Source organism: Ranitomeya imitator, chromosome 1 (genome assembly GCF_032444005.1).
Source record: "Ranitomeya imitator isolate aRanImi1 chromosome 1, aRanImi1.pri, whole genome shotgun sequence".
Lineage (NCBI taxonomy): Eukaryota > Metazoa > Chordata > Amphibia > Anura > Dendrobatidae > Ranitomeya > Ranitomeya imitator.
Window position 1 is genome coordinate 1,145,906,046 of NC_091282.1, and position 22,750 is coordinate 1,145,928,795.

Here is a 22,750-nt window from a genome sequence, read left to right on the forward strand (position 1 = left end):
TTGATGCCATTACAGCGACATCATTTTTTTTCCCTTTTTTTTTTTATTTATACAGGAGGCAGGTACAGTATAAGGAAAACTCAAATTGAGAAGAAGAGGCTGTCCTAGCAATGGACAACCCTTTTAGCATCCATAATTTAATTTTTCAGTACCATCCATACATACCAATCAAGTGAGCTTTTGTCAGGTACAACAGTGAAATGACACAAAGCAATTCATACACACTTGTAAATAGGTTAAGATACATTCAAAGTTACCAGTCATACAACTAAAAACACACAAATAGTTAAAACTTACATAAATTACAATATAAAACTAATGCCACCAAGAACATAATTACGGTAGGTAAAGTCCTTGAAAAAGTATTTTTTCATTTTACTTAATTGCTGAAAATAAAAAATTGTGAAATTAATATACATGCTGTCTATAGGGAGGCATGGACCTACCTATAGGGTTGTCAAGTTTTTCTGAAAATTGGACATCTCTCTATCACTGTTCTGTTTTTGAGTAGCACTGGTCAACAAAACAAAACTGGATATGTAAAAAGACCCAAAAACTATTAAGTTTCGCAAAAGATGTAAAAGAGTATGTATGCAAAACTCAGTCATGTAAATTGGGTCTAAAGCCCTCCATGCATATTAGAAATGATGGTTCAGCCAATAGTTGTCTCTCACAACAAGTAGGACCGCAAACACATTAAACCGTTGGTCAATCCCACAGATAACCGGCCTGATTAAGCCAAGTTAGTCTAATAAATATGCGAGATATAACTCGGCCACTGTTCAGTAGAAATATACTGCAATAACGATGTTCTACACTTAACACATCATCTTGTCAGACTAGGTTAGGCTGGTTTCACACTTGCGTTTCAAAACGCATGCGTTTAAAAAAAAAACGCATGGTGAAAAAAACGCATGTAAACGCGTGCAAACGCTGCGTTTTTTTGATGCATACGTTTTTGCATGTGGTGAAAAAAAATGCGGCGTTTTGACGCGTTTACATGCGTTTTTTCATGCGTTTGCGTTTTTTAAACGCATGCTGAGAAATGTGTGACAGCTGCCAATCATCAAAATAAAGTAAAAAACCCACTATAAGCAGAAATAGTTAGGGTTAGGGGTAGGGATCATAACCCTAATGGGATCCTAACCCTACCCCTAACCCTAAAGGGATCCTAACCCTAAAGGGATCCTAACCCTAACCCTAAAGGGATTAGGGTTAGGGGTAGGGTTAGGATCCCTTTAGGGTTAGGGTTAGGATCCATTTAGGGTTAGATTTAGGATCCCTTTATCACCTTTATGGTGGGGAGTGGCATATCAGTGTGTTTTCTGTTTTTTTTAATAAAAACGCATGCGTTTTTACCGCAAACAAACACATGTGCTTAAAAACGCATGCGTTTACATAGACATCAATAGGTTTTTTTGCTGCGAAAAACTACAACTACATGTTGCATTTCTGCAACACAACGCATGCAGAGAAAAAACGCAAGCGTTGCAAAAACGCGTCAAAACGCATGCATTTTTAATGTTAAATATAGGGGGGAAAAACGCATGCTTTTTTTGCATTTTTTTACCGCAAAAACGCAAAAAAAAAAAAACGCAAATGTGAAACCAGCCTAAGTACCTGTGTTTTTAACCGCTCACCCTATGAATCATATATTGTAATAGCACTGTGTCAAGGTGGAGTTATACATTTTGTTATCCTCATGACACTGCTGAATACAACAAAAGTGCAGTACAACAAAAGTGCAGTAGTGTTTGCTGTATCCCATGGTTATGCCAAAAACAAAAGGAGGGGGATTGACAAACCTATGTAATAATTACAGATTGCAAACTTAGACTAGACCGTCTAAAAGTGCAAATTTCTCATCTCAGTGGCTCATGCTGGATTGTACAGTGGGTGAAATAAGTATTGAACATGCCACCAATTTTATAATTAAATATGTTTATAAAGGTTCTGTTGACATAAAATTCTCAACAACCCATACAATCCACACAGGAAAATAAACCAAACTGTAGATTTCCATAATTTAAGTTATATGTAATAATGAGAAATGATATGGGGAAAAAGTATTTAACAGACGAACAAACCGAGGTGCAAAAAGCCATGGAAAGTCACAACACCAGCTAAAATCTATCAGTACTTAGAAAGCAATCCTGCCACTTAGTGAAAAAGAATATCAGCTGGCTCAACTAATGGCCTATAAAAAGGTGTCTCGTAACCAAGGTGCTGAACAAGAAACATATCATGATGGGTAAAACCAGTGAACTGCCTCAAGACCTTTGCAACCTTATTGTTACAAAACATACTGATGGCATTGGTTACTGAAAACTTTCTAAACTACAGATGGTTCCAGTGAGCAATGTTGGGGCCATAATCCAGAAGTGGAAAGAACATCAGTTCACCATAAATTGTCCATGACCATGAATCCCTGCAAGATGTCAGACAGAGGAGTGAAACTAATTATTAGAAGAGAATCTGTATGTCCATAGAAAAGCGGATTGGCACATACCATCCCGTGCAACAAAATCCTTTATTGTGGCATCTGTTGTGAATTCTGTGGCTGAATTCACTCCTGTGGTCACAAGTGGTACTGCAGCTTCTGAGCTTCCTCCCTCAGGTGTTCTGGTGAGCTCGTTAACTGCTTCATTACTTAACTCCGCCTGATGCTGCTATCCTTGCTCCTTGTCAATGTTTCAGTGTTGGATCTGAGCTTCTCCTGGTTGTTCCTGTGACCTGCTGCTCTGTATAGCTAAGTGCTTTTTGCTTTTTTGTTGCTTTTTTTCTGTCCAGCTTGTCTTTTGTTTTGCTGGAAGCTCTGAGACGCAAAGGGTGTACCGCCGTGCCGTTAGTTCGGCACGGTGGTTTTTTTTTGCCCCTTTGCGTGGTTTTGCTTTAGGGTTTTTTGTAGACTGCAAAGTTCGCTTTACTGTCCTCGCTCTGTCCTAGAATATCGGGCCCCACTTTGCTGAATCTATTTCATCCCTACGTTTTGTCTTTTCATCTTACTCACAGTCATTATATGTGGGGGGCTGTCTTTTCCTTTGGGGAATTTCTCTGGGGCAAGTCAGGCCTATTTTTCTATCTTCAGGCTAGCTAGTTTCTTAGGCTGTGCCGAGTTGCCTAGGTAGTTGTTAGGCGCAATCCACAGCCGCTTTTAGTTGTGTTTAGGATAGGATCAGGTGTGCAGTCTACAGAGTTTCCACGTCTCAGAGCTCGTTCTTGTATTTTTGGGTATTTGTCAGATCACTGTGTGCGCTCTGATCGCTAAGCACACTGTGTTTCTGGATTGCCTTCATAACACCTGTCATTAGCAAACATAACAGGCATCATCATACCAACAGCAGGAAGATAAAACAGTGGAGCAAATACAGACGACGATTGTTTCACGCTTACAATGAGCTTCAACAGGTCATATGTAGGACAAAGCTCACAAAATATTTATAAGCAACCATTGCGCTTGTCTCAACATTAGGTGAAAGCATATCATTAATTGTGAACAAGTGAAAAGCAGATACATGCAATACAAAAAATACTGTTAAAAACAAATAAATATAAATAAGTCACAGAAACACAGCCATGTGAGCTTTGTCCTACATATAACCTGTTGAAGCACAATGTAAGCGTGAAACGATCGTCGTCTGTATTTGCTCCACTGTTTTATCTGCCTGCTGTTGGTATGATGATGCCACAATAAAGGATTTTTTGCACGGGACGATATGTGCCAATCCGCTTTCTTTTCTATTGACATACAGATTCTCTTTCTTTGGAAGTGGCATCCGTAATCCCTGGTGTGTGTGCAGCTTCATTAACCCGAGGTCATACAGCTGTGCCTTCGTCCTGTTTCTCTCCCATGGTATGTACTTATTAGAAGAGTTGTCCATGAGCCAATGACCACCTGTGGAGAGCTACAGAAAGTCCTGCAATCAGCAGGGGTATGCACGCTCACCATACAAGGGTCCATTGCTGAACAAAAAAGCATGTTAAAGCACCACTCCATTTATTTTTTGTAAGTCCCCTGCTCCGTCTGATACTTACCTTCCGGCGTTTTCATCTGTTTTTGCCTCTGCTCCCGTCGGTCTCTGGTGAAAAAGTGACCTGCCTGCAGCTCCAGTGTTTCATGGCGCTATGCAGAGGTCACTTTTCAAAAAAGTCTATGAGAGCCTCGTTCTGGCTCTCATAGACATGTATTGAAAGCTTGTGACATAGCGTCTAACTTCCGGCCAGTCAGAAGCTACTGTCACAAGATGGCACCATGAGACCAGAGTGGTGCCGAAAAACGGTGAAGACAGAGGGTGAGTATATGACCTGGAGCAAAGCGCTTACATTCAAAACACCACTCCAGTGGTGCAATAAAAAACAAAAAAAATGCTGGAGTGGTGACAAAGTTTACTCAACAACATTTAGACAAGCTTATCAAATACAGGGAAAATATAGTCTGGTCAAATGAGAATAAAATTGAACTCTTTGGTTGGCATAATACACCCTATGTTTGGAGGCCAAAAGGCACTGCATATCACCGCAAAAACACCATATCAACAGAAAAGTTTAGAGGTGGGAACATCATGGTGTGGGGCTGTTTTTTAGCATATGGAATTGGCAAACTTCATATGACTGAAGGAAGGATGAATGGACAAATGTACTGAAACATTCTTGATAAAAATCTACTGTTATCTACCAGGTTGATGTAGATGAAACAAGGGTGGACATTTCAGCAAGACAATGATCCCAAACACACCGCCAAGGAAACTCTCAACTGGTTTCAGAGAAAGAAAATTAAATTGCTAGAATGGCCCAGCCAATCACCGGACCTGAATCCAATAGAAAATTTATAGAAGGAACTAAGAGTCAGTGTCGTGGAGTCAGTGTCCATATTGATGAAGTCGGAGTTGGTATAAAATGGACCAACTCCGCCTCCTAAAATATATAATAAATTGAGTGCAGTATTTCAATGCAGTATGTGCTGAATATTTTTTCATAACAATTTGGGAAAGTCATGAAATGTCCTATAAAATCTCTGTTCTATTCCTGATCTAAGGATCTCGGCTTTTTGTTGAGATTAATCTGTTCTACACTTTATGCTCAGTAGTAAAGCTCCTCCTCTAGCGATCAGAGGAAAAGGGCACCGATAAAGAATGCCAGAACAGGAGCTCTCTGCAGGCCTGTCTGTGTGAAACTAAACACAGACCAAAGACTTGAGCAAGTCATTACCGCACCCACAGATTATACTGTGGTGCAGTCGTCCATGGCAACGGACTGATACAGACGTTCCGGTTGAAAACTGGAGGATAACATAGTAACATAGTAAGGCCGAAAAAAGACATTTGTCCATCCAGTTCAGCCTATATTCCATCATAATAAATCCCCAGATCTACGTCCTTCTACAGAACCTAATAATTGTATGATACAATATTGTTCTGCTCCAGGAAGACATCCAGGCCTCTCTTGAACCCCTCGACTGAGTTCGCCATCACCACCTCCTCAGGCAAACAATTCCAGATTCTCACTGCCCTAACAGTAAAGAATCCTCTTCTATGTTGGTGGAAAAACCTTCTCTCCTCCAGACGCAAAGAATGCACCCTTGTGCCCGTCACCTTCCTTGGTATAAACAGATCCTCAGCGAGATATTTGTATTGTCCCCTTATATATTTATATATGGCTATTAGATCGCCCCTCAGTCGTCTTTTTTCTAGACTAAATAATCCTAATTTCGTTAATCTATCTGGGTATTGTAGTTCTCCCATCCCCTTTATTAATTTTGTTGCCCTCCTTTGTACTCTCTCTAGTTCCATTATATCCTTCCTGAGCACCGGTGCCCAAAACTGGACACAGTACTCCATGTGGGGTCTAACTAGGGATTTGTACAGAGGCAGTATAATGCTCTCATCATGTGTATCCAGACCTCTTTTAATGCACCCCATGATCCTGTTTGCCTTGGCATCTGCTGCCTGGCACTGGCTGCTCCAGGTAAGTTTATCATTAACTAGGATCCCCAAGTCCTTCTCCCTGTCAGATTTACCCAGTGGTTTCCCGTTCTGTTATGGCTGGCAATCAGGCAACACAGCGTGCAGTAATCAGCGCACATACAGAGATCTGGCAATAACCAAAAACAATAGGACGAGCTCTGAGACGTGGAATCTCTGTAGACTGCAGTACCTGATCTATCCTCACACAACTATAAGCAGCAGTGGATTGCGCCTATCAACTACCTATGCAACTCGGCACTGCCTGAGGAGCTGACTAGCCTGAAGATAGAAATACAAGCCTGACTTACCTCAGAGAAATACCCCAAAGGAATAGGCAGCCCCCCACATATAATGACTGTTAGCAAGATGAAAAGACAAACGTAGGAATGAAATAGATTCAGCAAAGTGAGGCCCGATATTCTAGACAGAGCGAGGATAGCAAAGAGAACTATGCAGTCTACAAAAAACCCTAAAATGAAAACCACGCAAAGGGGCAAAAAGACCCACCGTGCCGAACTAACAGCACGGCGGTGCACCCCTTTGCTTCTCAGAGCTTCCAGCAAAAGTTAATAGCAAGCTGGACAGAAAAAACAGAAAACAAACTAGAAGCACTTATCTAGCAGAGCAGCAGGCCCAAGGAAAGATGCAGTAGCTCAGATCCAACACTGGAACATTGACAAGGAGCAAGGAAGACAGACTCAGGTGGGGCTAAATAGCAAGGCAGCCAACGAGCTCACCAAAACACCTGAGGGAGGAAGCCCAGAGACTGCAATACCACTTGTGACCACAGAAGTGAACTCAGCCACAGAATTCACAACAGTACCCCCCCCTTGAGGAGGGGTCACCGAACCCTCACCAGAACCCCCAGGCCGACCAGGATGAGCCACATGAAAGGCACGAACAAGATCTGGGGCATGGACATCAGAGGCAAAAACCCAGGAATTATCTTCCTGAGCATAACCCTTCCATTTGACCAGATACTGGAGTTTCCGTCTAGAGACACGAGAATCCAAAATCTTCTCCACAATATACTCCAATTCCCCCTCCACCAAAACAGGGGCAGGAGGCTCCACAGATGGAACCATAGGTGCCACGTATCTCCTCAACAACGACCTATGGAATACATTATGTATGGAAAAGGAGTCTGGGAGGGTCAGACGAAAAGACACCGGATTGAGAATCTCAGAAATCCTATACGGACCAATAAAACGAGGTTTAAATTTAGGAGAGGAAACCTTCATAGGTATATGACGAGAAGATAACCAAACCAGATCCCCAACACGAAGTCGGGGTCCCACACGGCGTCTGCGATTAGCGAAAAGCTGAGCCTTCTCCTGGGACAAGGTCAAATTGTCCACTACCTGAGTCCAGATCTGCTGCAACCTGTCCACCACATAATCCACACCAGGACAGTCCGAAGACTCAACCTGTCCTGAAGAGAAACGAGGATGGAACCCAGAATTGCAGAAAAATGGAGAGACCAAGGTAGCCGAGCTGGCCCGATTATTAAGGGCGAACTCAGCCAACGGCAAAAATGACACCCAATCATCCTGGTCAGCGGAAACAAAACATCTCAGATATGTTTCCAAGGTCTGATTGGTTCGTTCGGTCTGGCCATTAGTCTGAGGATGGAAGGCCGAGGAGAAAGATAGGTCAATGCCCATCCTACCACAAAAGGCTCGCCAGAACCTCGAGACAAACTGGGAACCTCTGTCAGAAACAATATTCTCAGGAATGCCATGTAAACGAACCACATGCTGGAAGAACAAAGGCACCAAATCAGAGGAGGAAGGCAATTTAACCAAGGGCACCAGATGGACCATTTTAGAAAAGCGATCACAGACCACCCAAATGACCGACATTTTTTGAGAAACGGGAAGGTCAGAAATGAAATCCATCGAAATATGTGTCCAAGGCCTCTTCGGGACCGGCAAGGGCAAAAGCAACCCACTGGCACGTGAACAGCAGGGCTTAGCCCTAGCACAAATTCCACAGGACTGCACAAAAGCACGCACATCCCGTGACAGAGATGGCCACCAGAAGGATCTAGCAACCAACTCCCTGGTACCAAAGATTCCTGGATGACCGGCCAGCACCGAACAATGAAGTTCAGAGATAACTTTACTAGTCCACCTATCAGGGACGAACAGTTTCTCGGCCGGACAACGATCAGGTTTATTAGCCTGAAATTTCTGCAACACTCTCCGCAAATCAGGGGAGATGGCAGACACAATGACTCCTTCCTTGAGGATACTCGCCGGCTCAGATAACCCCGGAGAGTCGGGCACAAAACTCCTAGACAGAGCATCCGCCTTCACATTTTTAGAGCCCGGAAGGTATGAAATCACAAAATCAAAACGAGCAAAAAATAACGACCAACGGGCCTGTCTAGGATTCAAGCGCTTGGCAGACTCAAGATAAGTAATGTTCTTATGATCAGTCAAAACCACCACGCGATGCTTAGCACCCTCAAGCCAATGACGCCACTCCTCGAATGCCCACTTCATGGCCAGCAACTCTCGGTTGCCCACATCATAATTACACTCAGCAGCAGAAAATTTCCTGGAAAAGAAAGCACATGGTTTGAACACTGAGCAACCAGAACCTCTCTGTGACAAAACCGCCCCTGCACCAATCTCAGAAGCATCAACCTCGACCTGGAACGGAAGAGAAACATCAGGTTGACACAACACAGGGGCACAGCAAAAACGACGCTTCAACTCCTGAAAAGCTTCCACGGCAGCAGAAGACCAATTAACCAAATCAGCACCCTTCTTGGTCAAATCGGTCAATGGTCTGGCAATGCTAGAAAAATTACAGATGAAGCGACGATAAAAATTAGCAAAGCCCAGGAATTTCTGCAGACTTTTTAGAGATGTCGGCTGAGTCCAATCCTGGATGGCCTGAACCTTAACCGGATCCATCTCGATAGTAGAAGGGGAAAAGATGAACCCCAAAAATGAAACTTTCTGCACACCGAAGAGACACTTTGATCCCTTCACGAACAAGGAATTAGCACGCAGTACCTGGAAAACCATTCTGACTTGCTTCACATGAGACTCCCAATCATCTGAGAAGATCAAAATGTCATCCAAGTAAACAATCAAGAATTTATCCAGATACTCACGGAAAATGTCATGCATAAAAGACTGAAAAACAGATGGAGCATTGGCAAGTCCGAACGGCATCACCAGATACTCAAAATGACCCTCGGGCGTATTAAATGCCGTTTTCCATTCATCTCCCTGCCTGATTCTCACCAGATTATACGCACCACGAAGATCAATCTTAGTAAACCAACTAGCCCCCTTAATCCGAGCAAACAAGTCAGAAATCAATGGCAAGGGATACTGAAACTTAACAGTGATCTTATTAAGAAGGCGGTAATCAATACACGGTCTTAGCGAACCATCCTTCTTGGCTACAAAAAAGAACCCTGCTCCCAATGGTGACGACGATGGGCGAATATGTCCCTTCTCCAGGGACTCCTTCACATAACTGCGCATAGCGGTGTGTTCAGGTACGGACAAATTAAATAAACGACCCTTAGGGAATTTACTACCAGGAATCAAATCGATAGCACAATCACAATTCCTATGCGGAGGTAGGGCATCAGACTTGGACTCTTCAAATACATCCTGAAAGTCCGACAAGAACTCTGGGATGTCAGAAGGAATGGATGACGAAATAGACAAAAATGGAACATCACCATGTACTCCCTGACAACCCCAGCTGGTTACCGACATAGAGTTCCAATCCAATACTGGATTATGGGTTTGTAGCCATGGCAACCCCAACACGACCACATCATGCAAATTATGCAGTACCAAAAAGCGAATAACTTCCTGATGTGCAGGAGCCATGCACATGGTCAGCTGGGCCCAGTACTGAGGCTTATTCTTGGCCAAAGGTGTAGCATCAATTCCTCTCAACGGAATAGGACACCGCAAAGGCTCCAAGAAAAATCCACAACGTTTAGCATAATCCAAATCCATCAGATTCAGGGCAGCGCCTGAATCCACAAACGCCATGACAGAATATGATGACAAAGAGCACATTAAGGTAATGGACAAAAGGAATTTGGACTGTACAGTACCAATAACGGCAGAGCTATCGAACCGCCTAGTGCGTTTAGGACAATTAGAAATAGCATGAGTAGAATCACCACAATAGAAACACAGTCTGTTCAGACGTCTGTGTTCGTGCCGTTCTACTTTAGTCATAGTCCTGTCGCACTGCATAGGCTCAGGCTTACTCTCAGACAATACCGCCAGATGGTGCACAGATTTACGCTCGCGCAAGCGACGACCGATCTGAATGGCCAAGGACATAGACTCATTCAAACCAGCAGGCATAGGAAATCCCACCATTACATCCTTAAGAGCTTCAGAGAGACCCTTTCTGAACAAAGCCGCTAGTGCAGATTCATTCCACAGAGTGAGTACTGACCATTTCCTAAATTTCTGACAATATACTTCTACATCATCCTGACCCTGGCATAAAGCCAGCAGATTTTTCTCAGCTTGATCCACTGAATTAGGCTCATCGTAAAGCAATCCCAGCGCCTGGAAAAATGCATCAACATTACTCAATGCAGAATCTCCTGGTGCAAGAGAAAACGCCCAGTCCTGTGGGTCGCCGCGCAAAAAAGAAATAATAATCAAAACCTGTTGAATAGGATTACCAGAAGAATGAGGTTTCAAGGCCAAAAATAGCTTACAATTATTTCTGAAGCTCAGGAACTTAGTTCTGTCACCAAAAAACAAATCAGGAATCGGAATTCTTGGTTCTAGCATCGATTTCTGATCAATAGTATCTTGAATCTTTTGTACATTTACAACGAGATTATCCATTGAGGAGCACAGAGCCTGAATATCCATGTCCACAGCTGTGTCCTGAAGCACTCTAATGTCTAGGGGAAAAAAAAGACTGAAGACAGAGCTAAGAAAAAAAAATGATGTCAGGATTTCTTTTTTCCCTCTATTGGAAATCATTGAAGGGCTCCTTGTACTGTTATGGCTGGCAATCAGGCAACACAGCGTGCAGTAATCAGCGCACATACAGAGATCTGGCAATAACCAAAAACAATAGGACGAGCTCTGAGACGTGGAATCTCTGTAGACTGCAGTACCTGATCTATCCTCACACAACTATAAGCAGCAGTGGATTGCGCCTATCAACTACCTATGCAACTCGGCACTGCCTGAGGAGCTGACTAGCCTGAAGATAGAAATACAAGCCTGACTTACCTCAGAGAAATACCCCAAAGGAATAGGCAGCCCCCCACATATAATGACTGTTAGCAAGATGAAAAGACAAACGTAGGAATGAAATAGATTCAGCAAAGTGAGGCCCGATATTCTAGACAGAGCGAGGATAGCAAAGAGAACTATGCAGTCTACAAAAAACCCTAAAACGAAAACCACGCAAAGGGGCAAAAAGACCCACCGTGCCGAACTAACAGCACGGCGGTGCACCCTTTTGCTTCTCAGAGCTTCCAGCAAAAGTTAATAGCAAGCTGGACAGAAAAAACAGAAAACAAACTAGAAGCACTTATCTAGCAGAGCAGCAGGCCCAAGGAAAGATGCAGTAGCTCAGATCCAACACTGGAACATTGACAAGGAGCAAGGAAGACAGACTCAGGTGGGGCTAAATAGCAAGGCAGCCAACGAGCTCACCAAAACACCTGAGGGAGGAAGCCCAGAGACTGCAATACCACTTGTGACCACAGAAGTGAACTCAGCCACAGAATTCACAACACCGTTCAGTGTGTAATGGTGATATTGATTCCTTCTTCCCATGTGTATAACCTTACATTTATCATTGTTAAACCTCATCTGCCACCTTTCAGCCCAAGTTTCCAACTTATCCAGATCCATCTGTAGCAGAATACTATCTTCTCTTGTATTAACTGCTTTACATAGTTTTGTATCATCTGCAAATATCGATATTTTACTGTGTAAACCTTCTACCAGATCATTAATGAATATGTTGAAGAGAACAGGTCCCAATACTGACCCCTGCGGTACCCCACTGGTCACAGCGACCCAGTTAGAGACTATACCATTTATAACCACCCTCTGCTTTCTATCACTAAGCCAGTTACTAACCCATTTACACACATTTTCCCCCAGACCAAGCAATTCTCATTTTGTGTACCAACCTCTTGTGCGGCACGGTATCAAACGCTTTGGAAAAATCGAGATATACCACGTCCAATGACTCACCGTGGTCCAGCCTATAGCTTACCTCTTCATAAAAACTGATTAGATTGGTTTGACAGGAGCGATTTCTCATAAACCCATGCTGATATGGAGTTAAACAGTTATTCTCATTGAGATAATCCAGAATAACATCCCTCAGAAACCCTTCAAATATTTTACCAACAATAGAGGTTAGACTTACTGGCCTATAATTTCCAGGTTCACTTTTAGAGCCCTTTTTGAATATTGGCACCACATTTGCTATGCGCCAGTCCTGCGGAACAGACCCCGTCGCTATAGAGTCCCTAAAAATAAGAAATAATGGTTTATCTATTACATTACTTAGTTCTCTTAGTACTCGTGGGTGTATGCCATCTGGACCCGGAGATTTATCTATTTTAATCTTATTTAGCCGGTTTCGCACCTCTTCTTGGGTTAGATTGGTGACCCTTAATATAGGGTTTTCATTGTTTCTTGGGATTTCATCTAGCATTTCATTTTCCACCGTGAATACCGTGGAGAAGAAGGTGTTTAATATGTTAGCTTTTTCCTCGTCATCTACAACCATTCTTTCCTCACTATTTTTTAAGGGGCCTACATTTTCAGTTTTTATTCTTTTACTATTGATATAGTTGAAGAACAGTTTGGGATTAGTTTTACTCTCCTTAGCAATGTGCTTCTCTGTTTCCTTCTTGGCAGCTTTAATTAGTTTTTTAGATAAAGTATTTTTCTCCCTATAGTTTTTTAGAGCTTCAATGGTGCCATCCTGCTTTAGTAGTGCAAATGCTTTCTTTTTACTGTTAATTGCCTGTCTTACTTCTTTGTTTAGCCACATTGGGTTTTTCCTATTTCTAGTCCTTTTATTCCCACAAGGTATAAACCGCTTACAGTGCCTATTTAGGATGTCCTTAAACATTTTCCATTTATTATCTGTATTCTTATTTCTGAGGATATTGTCCCAGTCTACCAGATTAAGGGCATCTCTAAGCTGGTCAAACTTTGCCTTCCTAAAGTTCAGTGTTTTTGTGACTCCCTGACAAGTCCCCCTAGTGAAAGACAGGTGAAACTGTACAATATTGTGGTCGCTATTTCCAAGATGCCTAACCACCTGCAGATTTGTTATTCTGTCAGGTCTATTAGATAGTATTAGGTCTAAAAGTGCTGCTCCTCTGGTTGGATTCTGCACCAATTGTGAAAGATAATTTTTCTTGGTTATTAGCAGAAACCTGTTGCCTTTATGGGTTTCACAGGTTTCTGTTTCCCAGTTAATATCCGGGTAGTTAAAGTCCCCCATAACAGGACCTCATTATGGGTTGCAGCTTCATCTATCTGCTTTAGAAGTAGACTTTCCATGGTTTCTGTTATATTTGGGGGTTTGTAACAGACCCCAATGAGAATTTTGTTACCATTTTTCCCTCCATGAATTTCGACCCATATGGACTCGACATCCTCATTCCCTTCGCTAATATCCTCCCTTAAAGTGGACTTTAGACAAGACTTTACATAGAGACTAACCCCTCCTCCTCTCCGATTTTTACGATCCTTTCTAAACAGACTGTAACCCTGTAAGTTAACTGCCCAGTCATAGCTTTCATCTAACCATGTCTCGGTTATTCCCACTATGTCAAAGTTACCTGTAGATATTTCTGCTTCTAGTTCTTCCATCTTGTTTGTCAGGCTTCTGGCGTTTGCGAGTATGCAGTTTAGAGGATTTTGTTTTGTTCCAATCTCCTCGCTGTGGATTGTTTTAGAAATGTTCTTACCTCCCTTCTGAGTATGTTTTCCTGGGTCTTCTTTGTTCGAGTCTAATGTTTTTCTTCCTGTCCCCTCTTCTTCTAGTTTAACGCCCTCCTGATGAGTGTAGCGAGTCTTCTGGCGAATGTGTGTTTCCCAGGTTTGTTGAGGTGTAGTCCGTCTCTGGCGAGGAGTCCATCGTACAAGTAATTCACACCGTGGTCCAGGAATCCGAATCCTTGTTGTCTGCACCATCGTCTTAGCCAGTTGTTCGCATGTAGGATCCTGTTCCATCTCCTGGTGCCATGCCCGTCTACTGGAAGGATAGAAGAAAAAACTACCTGTGCATCCAGTTCCTTTACTTTCTTCCCCAACTCTTCAAAGTCCTTGCAGATTGTCGGTAGGTCCTTCCTTGCCGTGTCATTGGTGCCAACATGTATCAGAAGAAATGGGTGGTCGTCCATGGAGCTGAAGAGCTTTGGTATCCTATCGGTCACATCCTTGATCATCGCACCTGGAAGGCAGCATACTTCTCTTGCAGTTATGTCCGGTCTGCAGATGGCTGCTTCTGTGCCTCTCAGTAGTGAGTCTCCCACCACCACCACTCTTCGTTGCTTCTTGGCTGTGCTTTTTGCTGTCACTTGTTGCTGTGTGCCCTTTTCTTTTTTGCTTGCTGGTATTGCTTCATCCTTAGGTGTGCCATCTTCATCCTCTACAAAGATTTGATATCGGTTCTTCAGTTGTGTGGTTGGTGATTTCTCCATGGTCTTCTTGCTTCTTTTGGTCACATGCTTCCACTCATCTGCTTTTGGAGGTTCTCTGACACTTTTTTCACCTTCTGTGACTAGTAGAGATGCTTCTGTTCTGTCTAGGAAGTCTTCATTCTCTTTGATGAGTTTCAAAGTTGCTATTCTTTCTTCCAGACTCCGCACCTTTTCTTCTAAAAGGGCCACTAGTCTACACTTCTGACAGGTGAAATTCGATTCTTCTTCTGGTCGATCTGTGAACATGTAGCACATGCTGCAGCTCACCACGTAGGTTGTCACATCTGCCATGTTGCTCCTAGATCCTGCTGACTTACTGTGTGTTTTCCTTCTTGTGTAATCTACTCAGCCAAGCTTTCTTGCAATAATGTCCTACAGGCAAAAATTCTTACGGCGCGCGATTTGGTGATGCTTTCCAAGCAGCTGGTCCCGGCTATACCAAACGATCTTCTTGCTGAGGGAGACTCTTCGCTTTTCCCAGAAGGCCCCTGGAATGTGCAAATTATCCTCCTGAAGCTTGAATCCCTGGTTTGGTGATGCTTTTCAAGCAGCTGGTCCCGGCTGTACCCAACGATCTTCTAGCTGAGGGAGACTCTTCGCTTTTCCCAGAAGGCCCCTGGAATATGCAAATTATCCTCCTGAAGCTTGAATCCCTGGTTTGGTGATGCTTTCCAAGCAGCTGGTCCCGGCTGTACCCAACGATCTTCTAGCTGAGGGAGACTCTTCGCTTTTCCCAGAAGGCACCTGGAATATGCAAATTATCCTCCTGAAGCTTGAATCCCTGGTTTAGGATTTGTTTGTAAGTTTGTTCGTTTTGGATTTGTTTGTAAGTTGGAAAATAAAGTAGTTTGAGTTGAACTTTCTTTGGTCACGGTCTCATTGCTGCACGGACAAGAAACCTGCTGCATTACAAACCCCATAGACTTCAATGTCTGAGTCGGTAGCGTAGATACCAGAGGGCGAGCCGCTCCAGGCCCCTGTGCTCACGATTTTTAAGCAAACCACAGGTATTTGCTTTAAAAAAACACATACCAAAAAATCCTGAAAAAAATATGTGTGACCATAGCCTTAGTCATTATCTGTAACTGTACTGTATTCAGTTACATGTTCTGCAGCACTGGTATCTACTGATATATGTCATAATATGGCAGTAATGTCAATGTTGGTCTTTGTATAGAGATTTTTTTTTTAATAACCGCTCTATCGTTGACTGAGGTTCTCCTACATCCACTATTAGGGTGCCCCACCATAGTCGTAATCAGGGTTAACTGGTTAGGGGCCCACTCAGAAGTTTCGCCCTCCCCCAAATCTAGCTATGCCTCTGGGTGGCGTGATGTGAAAAATCGATGAGTATAGGACATGATTTACGGATCAGACACATGGATCCAATTTTAAAATGAATATCTATAAGGATGGCTCAGTGGTTATGTCACGGGTGTGTCAGAGGCTGCAGACAGTCGCACAGCATCTGGCTGCAGAAGGTCTCTGCATTTGACTTTGCAGACGCCTTCCTTGTTCTTCTGACTTTTGGACCCGGTGGCAACCTCCCCCGACTCTAATTGGCACACCTGGACCTGGGTATTTGTAGACTTCCTGCTTGCTTCTGGGAATCGCCAGTGATATATCCATTTGCCCCTCTTGAGGCTTGGAGCTATAGCAGTCGGCTATCTTCCTCTTTGGTGCTGCTGGAGGACATCTGTGTTACGTCTCTGGGTCCACTCAATATAAGTGTTCCCTTTGTTTGTCTACCCCAGCTGTCTTTAGTTGTAGTTGGGATTGACTGGTGCTTACTCCGTTCTTCCCTAAGCAGGGCTAATTGCCAGGGTCAGGCAGGGATTAGGTTCCTGCTTGGCGATAGGTGCAGAACCTATATAGGGACGTTTAGGGCAGACAGGGTGACGTTAGATCTGCCTAGGGGTCCCCACTCCCCCTTTCCCTATTGCTGGGTTCCCTTCCCCTCATCCCTTTGTGTTGCACTTAGTCTCTCCTACACTGTGCATGACAGGCTAGCACTGCACCCTTGCAGTGATGGAGTCCTGGGTTCAAATCCCACCAAAGACAACCTCTGCAAGGAGTTTGTATGTTCCCCGTGTTAGAGTGGGTTTCCTCTAATTTCTTACCACACCACAAACACATACTGATAGGGAATGCAGATTGTGAGCCCCAATGGGGACAGAGATGAAGATTATTTAAGTCACTGCGGAATTATTGGCGCCATGTGAGTAAAATAATAATACCGGATCAATGAATCTCTATGGGTCAGTGAGTCGTCTGTTTAAAATGACAGCACAAAACCTGTCAAATAAAACCCTAAATAAATATGGAACATAGCATTTACTCCAGAATTATGTTAGTAAATCTTACCCAAACAATTGGGAACATCTCCATGTATAATCCTTACACGTTCCAAAAGCAGAGAAATCTTTTGTATTTGTTTTCCTTTGATAGGATCATCAAGTCACCGGCTGCACAAAAGGACAACGGGAGCGAAGTTTACAGCATAAACACAATGATTAGTAGTTAGCGCTGAACAGCTCCGTCTCCATATAGGAAACACTATAGGTCACCGATATTCTAGGCACGTGTGTATACTCCGGTACATTAACATGTATTCACCTCCCATCGCTTCCTCGTTTCTGGACTCTTGTTTATTTATTTATTTAGACATTTCTTAAATGCCAATTTACAGATAATAAGGCTGTAGAATGATATTTAACAATGCTGAATGTATCATTATAATAACTGCTTCCAGCCCTTCATAAAATCACTGATGTGACATCAAACTACCATGTGCCAACCTGGGCTCTGCTACATCCGCATCTATGTAAATATCTATAGGATTAGATGTATGATGCCCTCTGACAATATCGCCGCTGTAGGTCGATCTGGCAGAATAAAACTTCTTTCAACTTTTAAAACTTTCATATCCCAAAAAAAGAGAACTAATTTCCTCTTTTTAACCCTTTGTGCTGGTCAGAGCAGCGTAACCCTACAGCACCTACCTCTCAGCAGCCAGATGTGATCACAAGCAGCCACACACTGCCACGCTGCAGGCTCCCCGCGTAACCCTCGCCATGCTGGACACAATCAGCTGACAGCAGGCGTCAGGGCAGATCTTCGCCCTCACACACCAGCGATTGATAAACTCTATGCACAGCATTAGTAATGTCTGTCCTCTAAGTGCCGGAGGGGATCAATAACTGCAGTAGGAAAAAGTCTCAATTTTGTTCCAGTGTGAAAGGGTTAATGGGCCAAACTCTCCACCCTGAAGTCCTACAATGGTGACTGATAAAGTTATTGAGAGAGGAAAAAAAAAAATAAGTAGACACATCCCCAGACAGAGGAGGAATTGCCTGGCTGTAACTGGGGACAGGCCACATTTTTCCTGGCTTTAGATCTGTTGGGATATGCTGTCTGTGACTTGTAGTTCTACTAGAATTAGAAGAAGTTGTCTGGGAATGTATTACTTATTATTTCTATTCACATAATTGTTAATAAATACGACAATAAAGAAGAATATGGAAGGACTTTGAGACAACTGTGACCTGTTTTTTGTTTTGGAACATACAACAAGAACCTAGATAGCTTGTCCTACTGCAGCTTTCTTGGACTACAACTCCCAACATGCAGTGACAGAAAAACGGATGTGATCAGAACGGCTACATAAGATTGTGAGCCTTCGCGGGCAGGGCCCTCTCTCCTCCTGTACCAGTTATGACTTGTATTATTCAAGATTATTGTACTTGTTTTTATTATGTATACCCCTCCTCACATGTAAAGCGCCATGGAATAAATGGCGCTATAATAATAAATAATAATAATCAGAGCACTAGAACATCTTACATTCCACGGACAATTATGACCGCAGGACTTAAAGGGAACCTGCACATGAAAAAGCGCTATTAACCTGCAGATACGGGGTTAATCTGCAGGTAATTAGTGTCCTGAACTTACTGGGCGCTTGCACTCAGACACAGAGCGGTGACTGATCTCGTACCGGCGCTGCCCCGGTGACTGAACGCTGAACTCTGCTGCGGGGAATAAAAATCATATTTTCCCAACAGTGGGGGTCTCAGTGCGGGCGCCAGGCAGGCTCAGAATGCGATTAACTCCATATCAGCAGGTTAATAGTGTTTTTTACTTGACAGGTTCCCTTTAAGAGATTGGAAATGGAAGAAATGATCTTTTTTGATGCCTTCTCTCCCCTCCCAGCAATGTAACTGAGGGCAGCTTATGGCAGATTTTCCCTATATTTGCTGCGGCTTTCATTTAATTTTGAAGCAGCGTTTTTTTTATATACAAAAAACAACTAAACTTTAATTTTCTTCTTAACCACTTAATGACTCGGCCCCATTTTTAACCCCTTCACACCGCAGCCCTTTTTCGTTTTTGCGTTTTCGTTTTTCGCTCCCCTCCTTCCCAGAGCCATAACTTTTTTATTTTTCTGTCAATATGGACATGTGAGGGCTTATTTATTGCGGGACGAGTTGTACTTTTGAACGACACCATTGGTTTTACCATATTTCCAAGTGTGGTGAAATTGCCAAAAAAGTGCAATCCCACACTTGTTTTTTGTTTGGCTTTTTTGCTAGGTTCACTAAATGCTAAAACTGACCTGCCACTATGATTCTCTACGTCATTACAAGTTCATAGACACCTAACATGTCTAGGTTATTTTTTATCTAAGTGGTGAAAAAAAAAAAATTCAAAACTTTGCTAAAAAAAAAATGTGCGTTATTTTCTGATACCTGTATTGTCTCCATTTTTCGTGATCTGGGGTTGGATGAGGGCTTATTTTTTGCATGCCAAGCTGACGTTTTTAATGATACCACTTTTCAGCAGATAGGTTCTTTTGATCGCCTGTTATTGCATTTTAATGCAATGTCGCGGCGACCAAAAAAACGTAATTCTGGCGTTTCCAATTTTTTTCTCGCTATGCTGTTTAGCGATCAGGTTAATCTTTTTTTTATTGATAGATCAGGCGATTCTGAACTCGGCGATACCAAATATGTGTAGGTTTTTATTTTGGATGTGGCAAAAAGGGGGGTGATTTCAACTTTTATATATTTTTTTATTTTTCATATTTTTTAGATTTTTTTTTTTTACTTTTGCCATGCTTCAATAGCCTCCATGAGAGGCTAGAAGTTGGCACAACTGGATCGTCTCTGCTACATAGCAGCGATCATCAGATCGCTCCTATGTAGCAGCGATCATCAGATCGCTCCTATGTAGCTGAATTGCAGGCTTGCTATGAGTGCCGACCACAGGGTAGTGCTCACAGCAGGCCAGCATCAGTAACCATAGAGGTCTCAAGGACCTCTATGGTTACAAAACAATCCTGATGCATCGCTGACCCCCGATCATGTGACGGGGGTCGGCGATGCACTCATTTCCGGCCGCGCGGCCGGAAGCGGCAGTTAATTGGTTAATAGCGGCAGGTGGATCGTGATTCCACCTGCCGCTATTGCGCACACATGTCAGCTGTACATAACAGCCGGAGCCCACATCAAAGGGGGAGACATGACATGCGCCGTACTAGTACGGGGCATGTCGTGAAGGGGTTAAAATCTGACCACTGTCTCTTTATGAGGTTAGAAGTCTGGAACGCTTCAACGGATCCTGATGATTCTGAGATTGTTTTCTCGTGACATATTTATTGTACTTCATGATAGTGGTAAAATTTGCAATATGACTTGCGTTTATTTGAGAAAATATTAGAAATTTGGCAAAAATTACACAATTTCCAAACTTTTAATTCTTATGCCCCCAAACTAGAGTTATGTCACACAAAATAGCTAATGAATACAATTTCCCACATATCTACCTTACATCAGCACAATTTTTGAAACTTTTTTTTGTTAGTAGGGTTAAAATTTGATCAGTAATTTCTCATTTTTCCAACAAAATTTAAAGATCCATTTTTTAGGGACCAAATTACATTTGAAGTGACTTTCGAGGGCCACTATGACAGAAAACACCAAAAAGCGACACCATTCTGAAAACTGGAACCCTCAAATTCCACAAAACCACATTTAATAAGTTTATCAGGTGTTTCACAGGAATTAATGCAATGCGAAAGAAAAAAAAAAATGAGCATTTTACTTTTTTTTTTTCTCACAAAAATGTTACTTTAGCCCTATTTTTTTAAAATTTTCTTTACAAGGGTAACAGGAGAAAATGAACCCCAAAATTTGTTGCGCAATTTCTCCTGAGTATGCAGATACCCCATATGTGGGGGAAAACTTCTGTTTGGGCGCATGGCAGAGATCGGAAGGAAAGAAGCAGTTTGACTTTTTTAACACAAAAATGGCTGCAATTGAGAGTGGACGCCATGTCATGTTTGGAGAGCCCCTGATGTGGCTAGATATAGGAAACCCCCCACAAATTACACCATTTTTGGTAACTAGACCACTGAAGGAATGTATCTAGATGTGTGGTGAACACCTTGAACCCCCAGGTTGTTACTGTTATGGTTTGTGGGTACCATGACATTCTGAGAGAGCCCATGAGGTGCCACAACAGCAGAACTCCCCATAAGTGACCCCATTTTAAAAACTATATCTCCTTGCCTCCTGGAGTGCAGATTTTCCTAGAAATGTTTGTGGACTCCATATACAGAGCCCCTAATTGCTAGAAGAGCAGAATTCCCCTCAAGTGACCTCTTTTTAGAAATGTATTTACAGATGTAGTGATGATTTGACTCCATTGGTGTTTTCCAGAAACATGCAGCAGTGGATGTTGCGGAGTGAAAATGCAAATCTGCTATTGTAGTGCCCAGTACATGCTTCTGGAGACATGCACCCATAAGTTAAACGGGCTCTGATCGCTACAGAAATGCCAAATATGTGGACGTTAATGCATTTTAGACACACTGTGGGGCTCAAAATGGAGGGGGGGGGGGGCATTTGGAAGCGCAGAATTTGCTGTATTTCTTTTGGCGGTGAGGAGCCATAGCGCTATTCCAGAGCCTTTATACTACCAGTAACAAGGAAGCCCCCTATATTTCCACTGACAGATGACGGACCTGAGTAGGACTTGCTTTTTTGGGGGATTGAGATGAAGCTTTCACTGGGAACATTTTACATAAAACTTGGGATCACATTTATCCAGCGCTCTAAGCTAACCACTTACATGGGGGTTTCCATCTAAATCTCTGAGTGACGTGATTCAGATGAAACCCCTGAGGGATCCATTCACTATAATGAGGCAGAAGAGTTACTCTGGACTCCGTCTGGCCTCTGTTCACTGTTAACTGGCCGACTGCACTTTTATGCACACCTAAAAAGACGGACACCACTTGATCATAGGCCACAAGGTATCCACAATGCCTCCTTCTGCCTCATTATATGGAATCTCCCGCCATAGGTTCCATCTGAATCAAAAATTTCAGAGATTTACAGGAAAACCCCAGTGTAAGTGCTCAGCGCAGAATAAATGTGTACTGAGCATTACTGAGATCTTTGGAAGGCAGAGTGAATGAATCAACAGGTGAAAAATTGGTTTTATTTATTTTTATGAAGTTCCTCGTGCGGTATAAGGGATTAGACGACTTTGTTCTGGTCAGTTTTGCTGCTATCACTCACTAAAAGATGCTTTTTTTTTTAGCAAAAAACTAAACTAGCTTTTGCATTGCCATATTTTGAGAACTATAATTTTTCCATATTTCTGCCTACAGTCACGTGAGGGCTTGTTTTTTTGTGTGGAATGAATTGACGTTTTTATTGGTACTATGAGAGCAGGATTAATATTTTATCTATCCTGACTTCATTTTAGTTTCTTTCTAAGGCTATGTGCACACATTGCAGAATTTCTGCGGAAATTTCCGTGGCAATTCTGCAACTCCCTGCCTCGGGTATATCGCATGCGGAATTGCCATGCGTTTTCCCGCTAAACACTAGCGTTTTCCAAGCGTAATTAGCTTGCAGAATGCTAGCGTTTTCCAAGCGATCTGCCTTGGAAAACTGATTGACAGGCTGGTCACACTTGTCAAACATAGTGTTTGACAAGTGTGACCAACTTTATACTATTGATGCTGCCTATGCGGCATCAATAGTAAAAAATAGAATGTTAAAAATAATAAAAAATC

The 22,750-nt window shown here is 42.7% G+C and overlaps 1 protein-coding gene across 4 annotated transcripts in view; it reads right to left on the bottom strand.

Moving 5' to 3' along the window:
- FAM114A1 (family with sequence similarity 114 member A1) overlaps positions 1 to 22,750 on the bottom strand; it is a 136,738-nt gene that overhangs the window by 91,367 nt on the left and 22,621 nt on the right. The window contains exon 1 of one of the 4 annotated variants that reach the window (XM_069744606.1): positions 17,667 to 17,861. The exons of the other annotated variants lie outside the window; for them this stretch is intronic. The gene's annotated coding sequence lies outside the window, so the exon portion shown is untranslated. Of the gene's footprint in view, positions 1 to 17,666; positions 17,862 to 22,750 lie in introns of those variants that run through there. 4 annotated transcript variants of the gene reach the window in all.